Below are 7736 nucleotides of genomic sequence, written 5' to 3'. Positions count from 1 at the left end.
ATTTGAGGGTGTTTGAGTTTTTGTTTTGGGTTTTTCTCAGATAATGATTATGTTATTCAAGTTATGGTTTGGGTCTTTCTTCTGATCATCATGTTGTACAGGTGGTGATTTAGTTCTTTCCTTATGTCATGTCCAGCCTGTGTCTGTGTTTGTGTTTTGGTTCATTTAAACCTGGTCTGGTCTTTGTTTTCCTTATCTCCCTGCAACCTGTCCCACACCTCTTCCTAGTTGGTTCTGCCTCTCAGCCTCCTCAGACGCTTTTCTTCCCCGCTTCTTGTTTGCTTGCATACTTTACCTCTTAACTTTTAATCTGTTAAACAGAATTATGGAAAAGTTGGACTAAAACTATTTCATACCAGTGACTCCAAAGGACTATTTTTATTTTTTCTAAAGGATTTCAAATCGAACCCAAAAGAAGGACAAGTTGACGCCACCTAATCAGCACAAAATGCCTCCCTTCACCACAGAGGACGTAGACAAACCTTTACAGAAATTGGCTGTTTTGGAGATGAAAATCCATGGACTAGAAGTGAACGTGGAGGTGAATATGAGGTACAACGATGATTCAACTCTGCCTGTGATCCCAAACAGTGACAGCCAGCTCAACAACTCAGCCGGCAATCAGAACACTGAGAATAAACCAACACAGCTGTGGATGGGATTAAAAACTTCTGCAACAAGAAAAACACAGAAGTTCTGATTGGTACCAGTAACGCGGTGTCAGATATCTCAGAGAATATTCTTGCAATCACAGAAAAACGCCCGTCTCTAGAAAACCTTATTATACACTGTGGAGCCATGGATGACGTGGCTAAGAAAACATCAGAAGGATTGAAGGAGGATTTCACTCGTCTTCTGAATATTGTTGGAGGTCTCAATATCAAGGTGTTTCTCAGCGGACCCTTTGCACCGATTTTCTGTGGAGATGAGATTTTTTCCAGACTTCTGATGATTAATAAATGGTTGAAAAAAACATGTGCTACCACACCTGTGAACTTCATCAACAACTTTAATATTTTTTGGGAAAAAAGACAACTCTTCAAGCAAGATGATTTCTGTTTGAACAAGCCAGGAGTCAGACGTCTCACATTTAATCTCTTCTATTCAGTAAATAATCCACCAGCAGCTTCGACCTTCAGCAGAGAACATGGAGTATCAACAACAATGATAACGCTGCCTCCAACAGCTCCAGCAGAAACAATCAGCCAGTTGGCTGAGAAAGAGCGGTCATCACAAAAGGTCTCCCTGTCAAAATCCACAGAAGAGGTGAACGCCCCCATTATACCCCCCTCACCCCAGACCCCGACCCAGACCGCACAGAACTCTCCCATCTCCCCACTGAGCCTGCTTTTTGTTTTACTGGATTCTGATAACATGAAAGGAGCTCTTAAGATCGGGACCCAAATGGTTCTGACATCTTCTCCATTCAACACCCCTGTGGCCGAGGCCCTGCTACTAAACCAACATCTTCCAAATGCTGCAGACCTCCACCACCTCCTAATCTATCTCCTCCTAATCAGGACCTTCAAATCACTTCTCTGTGATACAGTCTGGGCCCCAGTGGTAACTCTATCAGAAATTATCATGTCCAGGAAAAACTTGGGCCCCTAATAGGAGATAGTTGTAAAATCTCTGTGCTTATTATCATTAATTTACTCAGGTTGTCGAAATATAACCAAATCAGAAGATGACACAGATTCGATGCACAGAATTAGATTGAAATGAGGTTTTATTGTTCCAACTTAGGTAGACCTTGATTAGAGTTGTTAGAAGCCAGAGAATGAGGAAGCCCCAAGGATCCGAGCAGAGAGAGAGTGTTCTGGCGGTGGAAATATTTACAGTGCAGATTTCCTGAAGAAGAGTTCCATATGGCGACAGGCAGGCAGACAGATGGGCAGATCGACAGGAAGGCAGGACAACAAGCGATCAGGCAGGCTGACAGAAGTCCACATAACAGAGACTATGTTCCAGCAACAGACTGTGTCAGCAGCTGTCTTAAAAAGCCATGAGCTCATTAGCTGGATGAGTTGCAGCTGAGAACAATGAAGTGCCAGAACCAGCCAGCAGAGATCTCACACTTATATGTGACAGAAAGAGCAAAGCTAAAAGGATAAGAGACAGTAATAAACAATAAACAAAAGCCATAAACTGTCAGGTACAACCAGACACAGAGTTAATAGCAGCAACTAAGTCATATAAACTGGCTTTATTGAACATTAGATCTTTGTCAGGAAAATAATTTTTAATCAATGACTTCATTACTGACCACGATCTTAATGTTCTGTTTTTAACAGAAACATGGTTTCATGAATTTAATGAAGCTCCCATTCTGATAGAGGCGACGCCTCCAAACTACAATTTTCAATAGATCTATGTGACACTCTTAGAAATGTTGGTTTGACTCAACATATTAAACATCAAACGCACAAACAGGGACATATTTTGGACTTGATCACAGTGGCGTTTTTGCATTAGGGGCCCGTGGGGCACGGCCCCATCAGTGGGGCTGTTTTGTACAAGAAGATATATGTTTTTTTAATAAATCAGATATAAGATATACATAAATAAATAAATGCTATTTAGGCACTTTGCACCCGCCCCTCCCTAGGTCAAAGAGCATTCCACTCCTCCCAATATTTGTAGTTTGATAGCAGAGAAACTGCTTAGTCAATCAATTAATGTGGATGGCATTAAATTGACCTCCGGTAATAAATTACTTTATTACCGGAGTATGAGGGATACTCATGCAGCAATCCCTCATGCTCAGTATGAGGGATTGCTGCAAAGTCAACACCAGTGACTGTCCACTGTCTCTACATGCTCATCCAGGAGGAGTGAATGCTGCAAGTCACTGACTGGATGCAATCTGCTGGGTTTCCTTAGATAGAAAAACTTTTTATCCAATTTGAATAAATAACTGAATCTGACTGAACTGTTCAATGATTAGGATTAATTGGAATGTATGAACCTGACTGTTGTGAAGAACCTTGAGACAACATGTGTTGTGAATTGGTGCTATATAAATAAACTGAATTGAATTGAATTAAAAAATCTTGGTGTTATTTTTGACTAGGACATGTCATTTAAATCCCATATTAAACAGGTTTCTAGGATTTCCTTCTTTCACCTCCGGAACATTGCCAAAATTAGAAATATCCTGTCCAGGAGTGACGCTGAAAAACTAGTCCATGCATTTGTTACTTCAAGGCTGGACTATTGTAATTCTTTACTATCAGGATGTCCACAAAATGCAGTTAAAAGCCTTCAGCTGATTCAAAATGCTGCAGCAAGAGTTCTGATGAAAATTAAAAAGAGAGATCATATTTCTCCTATTTTAGCTTCCCTTCATTGGCTCCCTGTTAAATCCAGAATAGAATTTAAAATTATCCTCCTCACATATAAAGCCCTTAATGATCTAGCTCCATCATACATCAGAGATCTGATTGGTCCATATGTTCCTAACAGAGCACTTTGTTCTCAGACTGCAGGTTTACTGGTGGTTCCTAGAGTCTCTAGAAGTAGAATGGGAGGCAGATCCTTTAGTTATCAGACTCCTCTCCTGTGGAACCAGCTCCCAGTTTTAGTCCGTGAGGCAGACACCCTGTCTACTTTTAAGACTAGGCTTAAAACTCTCCTTTTTGATAAAGCTTATAGTTAGAGTGGCTTAGGTTAGCCTGATCTATCTCTGTAGTTATGCTGCTATAGGCTTAGGCTGCTGGAGGACATAATGACCACTTTCACTCTCTCTGCTACATTCTCATACTACTCTCCAATTTTATATTATTTGCTGTTATTTCAGCTCTTAACTCTACGTTCTCTCTCTGTTTTTTTCTCTTCCTAGAAGCTACACCTGGCCTGACTTTGTTTAGCTGTGGCACCTTCCTGGAGAGGGACATCGGCCAAGCTGCTGCTCCCAACAACTTAATGCTCACCCTCTACTATCATTAATTTACTCAGGTTGTCGAAATATAACCAAATCAGAAGATGACACAGATTCGATGCACAGAATTAGATTGAAATGAGGTTTTATTGTTCCAACTTAGGTAGACCTTGATTAGAGTTGTTAGAAGCCAGAGGATGAGGAAGCCCCAAGGATCCGAGCAGAGAGAGAGTGTTCTGGCGGTGGAAATATTTACAGTGCAGATTTCCTGAAGAAGAGTTCCATATGGCGACAGGCAGGCAGACAGATGGGCAGATCGACAGGAAGGCAGGACAACAAGCGATCAGGCAGGCTGACAGAAGTCCACATAACAGAGACTATGTTCCAGCAACAGACTGTGTCAGCAGCTGTCTTAAAAAGCCATGAGCTCATTAGCTGGATGAGTTGCAGCTGAGAACAATGAAGTGCCAGAACCAGCCAGCAGAGATCTCACAGTACCCTCCCCTCAACGATTGCCTCCAGGCAATCCCGAACGTTTCTCCGGATGACGTCTGTAAAAAGATGTAATGAGAGCAGGGTCCAGGATAAGAGAACGAGGTACCCAGGTTCTTTCTTCAGGTCCATATCCAGCCCAATCCACAAGGTACTGAAAACCACGCCCCCTACGTCGAACATCCAGGATACGATTGACCGTGTAAGCTGGATGGTCATCAATGAGACGAACAGGGGGAGGGAGCTTGGTGGGTGGATTCAGAGGACTTTCCGAGACTGGCTTGATCTGTGAAACATGAAAGGTAGGATGAATGTGCATAGAAGCTGGCAACTTGAGTCTCACCGCAGAAGGGTTGATGATCCTTTCTATGACAAAAGGACCGATGAAACGGGGGGCCAACTTTCGAGTAGTATCCTTTAATTTAATATTCTTGGTGGAGAGCCAGACCTTCTGATCAATGCAGTAGACCGGTGCAGTGGAACGGTGACGGTCAGCAAACCTTTTAGTCTGTTCCAAAGTGCGTAGAAGTGTCCTCCTGGTCTGACGCCAGATCTTACGACACCTGGAGATATAATGCTGAACAGAGGGGACAACAGTGTCAGGTTCAATACTGGGGAATAATTGAGGTAGATAGCCCAGAGAAATCTCAAAGGGAGATAAACCAGTAGCAGAGGAAGTATGAATATTATGGGCATATTCTATCCAAGTGAGATGTCTACACCAGGAAGAAGGGTTGTCATTAATCACACATCTCAATGCTACTTCCAGTTCCTGAGTGCATCTCTCAGTCTGCCCATTAGACTGAGGGTGGTAACCAGATGAAAGGCTTACGGTAGCACCAATAGCCCTACAGAACTCCTTCCAGACTTGTGAAATGAACTGCGGGCCTTGGTCAGAGACAATATCCAAGGGCATGCCATGAATACGGAAGACATGAAGAACCAGAAGTTGAGCAGTCTCCAATGCAGACGGAAGCTTAGTTAAGGGAATAAAATGAACAGTCTTAGAGAATCTATCAACAACGGTAAAGATGACTGTGTTTCCGTCAGATGGCGGGAGACCAGTGACGAAGTCAATAGAGATGTGGGACCATGGGCGATTGGGGGTAGACAGAGGTTGAAGAAGACCGGCAGGAGGTTGATTTGAGTTCTTGTTACGGGCACATGTGGAACAAGCTGCAACAAACTCTCTAATGTCGGGATTCATAGTGGGCCACCAGAAATACCTCTTGGTAAAAGTGATCATACGATTAATCCCCGGATGACAGGTAAGTTTATTATTATGAACCCAATCCAGAACTTTATTGATGACAGAGTTCGGAACGAACAGTTTGCCTACAGGACCAGTACCTGGGTCTGGTTCAGATTGTTGTGCCTCCCTGATGTCCTTTTCAATGGCCCAGGTGAGGGCGCCCACAATGCAGGATTCCGGTAAGATGGAAGCTTCAGTCTTGGATTGCTCAGAATGAGAAAATTGGCGAGAGAGCGTCGGGCTTGATGTTCTTGGAGCCGGGTCTGTAAGAGATAGAAAAATTAAAACGAGCAAAAAACAGGGACCAACGGGCTTGTCTGGAGTTAAGTCTCTTGGCATTTTGGATGTAAGAGAGGTTCTTATGGTCAGTCCAAATGAAAAAAGGGACTTCCGCCCCCTCTAACCAATGCCGCCACTCCTCAAGCGCCAACTTGATAGCCAGAAGCTCTCGATTTCCCACATCGTAATTCTGCTCTGCTGACGACAAACGACGAGAAAAATAAGCACAAGGATGCACCTTGTTGTCTATAGGAGAACGTTGAGACAAGATGGCCCCTACTCCAATGTCAGAAGCATCAACCTCCACAACGAATTGCGCACTAGGATCAGGATGAGTCAGAATGGGTGCAGAAGAAAATAAAGTTTTCAATTTGCAAAAAGCTTTCTCTGCCTCAGGGGACCAATGGAATGTCTTCAGAGAGGAAGGTAAGTTGAGTGAGAGGCACAGTGACCTGACTGTAGTTCTTTATGAACCTTCTATAAAAATTTGCAAATCCTAAGAACCTTTGGAGTTGCCTGCGATCCGTTGGAGTAGGCCACTCTGCCACTGCCTGGTCTTCTCAGGATCCGTTCTGTACCTGCCTGCTTCAAAAATAAAACCCAAGAAGGTCACAGAAGAAACACAGAATTCACATTTTTTGGCTTTTACAAAGAGTTGGTTTTCATAAAGCCTCTGGAGTATGGTCCTGACATGCTGGTGATGCTGATCAATGTTCTGAGAGAAAATCAAAATATCATCCAGATAAACAAACACAAAGAGGTTGAGGAAATCACGGAGAATATCATTTATAAGAGCCTGAAAAACAGCGGGTGCGTTAGTCAATCCAAAAGGCATCACCAAATATTCAAAATGTCCCAGGGGAGTCTTGAAAGCTGTCTTCCACTCGTCACCCTCTCGGATCCGAACCAGATGATACGCATTGCGCAGGTCGAGCTTGGTAAAAATCTTGGCAGAGTGTAATTGGTCATGTATAGAATCAATGAGTGGTAAGGGGTACTTATTTTTGATTGTGATTTGATTCAACCCCCTATAATCAATGCAGGGTCTTAATGTGCCGTCTTTCTTCCCCACAAAGAAGAAGCCGGCGCCAACGGGGGAGGTAGATAGCCGAATGATCCCGGATGCTAAGGAATCCTCAATGTACTCTTTCATCACTCTTCTCTCCGGTCCAGAGAGATTGTATAGTCTGCTGGATGGTAACGGAGCACCTGGGAGGAGATCAATAGCACAGTCATAGGGGCGATGCATGGGTAAAGAAAGAGCCCCCTGTTTACTAAAAACAGATGCAAGATTGTGGTATTCAGGAGGAATCTTAGACAGATCAACAGGCTCAGGTGGTTCAATTTGTTTGCTAGAGTGAGAGACAGCAGTCTTTAGACAATTCTGGAGACAGTAATCACTCCACTTCTCTACTCTGCCCTCCACCCAATTAATCGCGGGATTATGTCTCTGCAACCACGGAAATCCTAGAACCAATTGTGGGGAGATAGAGGAGACAACAAAGAACTCACCCCATTCATGGTGGTTACCTGAGGTAATGATGTGAAGGTGGGGCACTTTAAACTTCACCTGAGATATGGTTTGACCAGTGATGCCCGAAACAGAAAGGGGGTGGTTGAGAGACTGAGAAGGTATCTTAAGTTTGTCAACTAGATCCAAGGAAATAAGATTCTGTTCCGCACCAGAATCAATAAAAGCATCCACTGGACACTTTTCTTGGCCAATAATAATAGTGACTGGAAAACACAGACGAGATATAGGGGAAAAATGGGACATGCTCATCAAAGTCCCCTGACCTATTGACGAGCCCCCCTCTTTTCCCTTCTTAGGGC

This window comes from Girardinichthys multiradiatus, chromosome 18 (genome assembly GCF_021462225.1).
Source record: "Girardinichthys multiradiatus isolate DD_20200921_A chromosome 18, DD_fGirMul_XY1, whole genome shotgun sequence".
Classification (NCBI taxonomy): domain Eukaryota; kingdom Metazoa; phylum Chordata; class Actinopteri; order Cyprinodontiformes; family Goodeidae; genus Girardinichthys; species Girardinichthys multiradiatus.
This window is presented reverse-complemented; position numbering follows the sequence as displayed.